The 3,540-nt window shown below is 39.9% G+C and overlaps 1 non-coding gene across 1 annotated transcript; it reads left to right on the top strand.

Annotated features, from left to right (window-relative positions):
- Positions 1–749: 749 nt before the first annotated feature.
- Positions 750–814, top strand: LOC115837122. Its single transcript, XR_004032156.1, has one exon. It is a non-coding gene; the product is annotated as a U7 small nuclear RNA (small nuclear RNA).
- The last annotated feature ends 2,726 nt before the right edge of the window (positions 815–3,540 follow it).

The raw sequence follows: 3,540 nt of genomic DNA, 5'->3' as shown, positions 1-3,540 counted from the left end.
GTCTGCTTTGGGGTAACAAACAGAAAAAGTCAAGGACACATTTGAAAGTGAGGTCCAGGCCTTCTGTCCTCAACAGCATTGATTCTAATTCTGATTTGTCATGGATTAATAATACTGCATTATGCTTTTCAGTTTACAAAGCACCTATATATCCAAGTCTCCTTGCATTCTCATGCAAGGGGACAAATGTACAAAGAAGCTGAGGGGTAGAGAAGGTAACTAACTTGCCCACATGATATAAGCAGAAGTGAAAGAGTTTAGGTCTGCAGTTCCCACACTCTGGTGTTTATCAGAGTCCCACTGAGGGCTTGTGTGCTGGGCCCCAACCCAGAGTGTGTGAGTCTGCACGTCTGGAGTGGAGCCTGAGAACTTGCATTTCTCACAAATCCCCAGGAAAATATTGACACCGCTACTGCTCCAGGGACCACACCTTGAGGACCATGAGATTAAGAGACAGACCAGCTGAGTCCTAACCCAGGGCGCTTCTCTTTAGGCCACGCTTCCTGTGCACCACAAATGGCCATAACTCCCACTGACTTTCTATCCCCACTGTTTAAAATTGATCTTTCTTTAAAATGTAAAACACAAAGTTGTATTTGAACATTTTAAACCTGTCAACAGAATGTCTCCCACTTTACTGAAACACTTTAACAATAATGGAAAGCATATATATGTATTTTTTTCCTACTAGGAGGGAAAGAACAATTACTAGTCACGGTTGTTTGTTAGTTTTTAGAATTAAGGTTTAAAGGTTATTTGTTAGTTTTTAGAATTTTTCTAGTAGGTTTTCCGATTTTCAACAGAAAACACCCCCATGAAAGTAAATCAATCAACCAATTGTCTATTTAAAGAAAAACTATAATTTAACAAGAAAATCTAAACTGTTGAGTGTATAGTAGCATTCATGTACATGGCCCCATTTGCCAAAAAGAGACATGTAAGAGATGAAATAAATGTGCAACCTGGTTGGAAACGGTATTTCCATGTCCTGAATCCTGTGTAACTGTTCACAAAACCACGTATCTGAGACATGTGTTAGAAGAACTCCACAGTATTTAGGAAAAGCAAATTATTTCCACTTAGAAAGGAATTAGCATATTCCAAATTTCCATTATTAAACTTCACTTACCTTAAAGCAAACTCTCTCAAACTCAGCACCATTGACACTTTGGCCTGGATGATTCTTTGTTGCTGGGGTCAGGAGGTTAATATGTGCACTATACGATGGTAAGCAACATCAAGGCCCTCTACCCACTAGATGCCAGTAGCACTCCCTTAATTGTAACAACCCAAAATGTCTCCAGACATGGCCAAATGTTGAAAACCAAAACTTTAGGAGAAAAGAACTCAAATTAGTTGAGTTCCTACTCCATGCCCCGGAGTGTGGGAGCATTTTGCATGCAAGATATTTGGGTTATTTAACTTAATATGGGTTGAGAGATGCTGAGGAAGCCTCAGCCCCCAAACACCTTCCTTCTCTTCCTTGTTGCTAGATCTGAAATCCACTAAATATTTGTTTCCCTTTGGGCTAAACACGTTTATTTCAGTGAAGTCCTTTAAAGGTGGAAGGACGCTGAAAGCAGTAACCCACTACCACTCATATCTCAGTATGACTTTAGTTTAGGGACAATAGAAACAGGAAGAGAGGCTAGAACAAGGGCGCCCAAGGTCAGGAAGAAAGAGTAAATAAAAAGCACTGAACAAATTTCACCTTCACAAGTTTTCCAGTCTCTTTTCCAAAAAAAAAAATGATGGGTCAAGCTGAATTCCTCAAATGTGGCTATCACAATACATTAGATGGTTGCAAACCTGTCGTTTCATAGCCTTGGGACTCCACAGGTTCAAAAGTCTCCTTCCTGTCATTTATTCTTTCAGTCATTCAACAAATGCCTAATGAACAAGATTACATGACCAGTAAACAGTGAAGTGATTAGAAGTAGGCCAGCAGGTACAGCACTGTGTGGTGAGTGCTACGGTAGAAGGATGCAGTGGATGTTATGGGATAATAGAAGAAAAGTATCAATCTCAGCCATGGAAAACTTGGCATACCAGGGAGACATGAAGTTAGAGCTGTAGAGACCAGATCATGAAGTCTGTGGCATTCCAAATTAAGGACTTAGTTTGCATTTAATCTAGCAGCTTAGGGAAAGCAATGAAGTATTATTATTTTATTATTATTATTTTTGAGACAGAATCTCACTCTGTTGCCCAGGCTGGAATGCAGTGGCACAATCTCAGTTCACTGCAACCTCTGCCTCCTGGGTTCAAGTGATTCTCATGCCTCAGCCTCCCAAGTAGCTGGGATTACAGGTGCTCGCCACCATGCTCCACCAATTTGTTTGTATTTTAGTAGACACAGGGTTTCACTCTGTTGGCTGGGCTGGTCTCGAACTCCTGACCTCAGGTGATCCGCCTGCCTCGGCTTCCCAAAGTGCTGGAATTACAGGTGTAAGCCACCACGCCTGGCCACAATGAAGTAGTTAAATCAGGGAATAATCTGACCACCTATCAAAATGAATGAGGTAAAATTTGAGATAGAAAGGAGCAAAGGCATATTCTTAAGCCGAATTCCTAATTTTCCTAAGCTAAATGCCTCATAACACTTAACTCTTTCCTTCAAGTCCCAAGATTGCATCTTTGTGCTGGCCTCATCCTGGCCAGGCCTCCTACCTATCCCACATCCACAGGCTAGAAAACACGCTTCACTGGTTTTTGCACACAACCCTATGGATCCCATCTATTTATTGTTAATGAAAATTTAAGTTGGGCATTATTTATAAAGAGATGTTTTGAGTAATTTGACAGGCAGATAAGACCACAGCCTCTTATCAGAAGTTGGAGCAATTCTGGAATTGCCAAAGCCTTCCATGGAATGTCAGGCTAGAAATAAAATAGACAGGGTTTGTTCTTATAGTTGTAGATTTTCTGACTCTACAAGATTACCTCAGAACAATTAGAAATCATTTCAAATGCTGATTCTTCATGTTCTTTTTTTCCTATGCTTGTGATAATGTAGGTAAATTTTGAAATTAGAATAATGGAGTCATGACTCTTAAAATTCTGTGTGAATTCTTAGCATGATGAAAATGTGCTTCTGAAGGGTGCTTCGAGTGGGCATTAGGGAATGAGAGACCACTGGCTAACAAAAGTGCTACTAATGCTGTCTTGTATGCCCCTAAACTCATACACGAGGAGCTGCCCTGAAAGAATCAAAAGGAATGCAATGCTTTTGAATCTGTCTACCATTTCTCAAGGGCAATCTTTACGTGACACCATTACTTTCCTTAAGAGACCACATTTCTGGTAACTTTTTGAATTTCTTCATGTGTGCTTTGAATATATGTAGTAAGCACTCACTAATATTCATTGAATCAATGAATGACTGAATGAATGGTAAATAATGTAAACCTCCACAGAAGGCTAAATAGAAGGCATAAAAGAGGTTGTTGTTGGAATAAACCAACTAGTAGGAATTCCAATTGCATTTTTGCAGAAGTGAAATTTACAGTCATTGACTTCAAAACATGGAAATTACCCTCA

The sequence above is a fragment of the Nomascus leucogenys genome, chromosome 10, assembly GCF_006542625.1.
Source record: "Nomascus leucogenys isolate Asia chromosome 10, Asia_NLE_v1, whole genome shotgun sequence".
Classification (NCBI taxonomy): Eukaryota; Metazoa; Chordata; class Mammalia; order Primates; family Hylobatidae; genus Nomascus; species Nomascus leucogenys.
The sequence above is the reverse complement of the archived record's forward strand: the minus strand, read 5'-3'. Positions and strand labels throughout refer to the sequence as shown.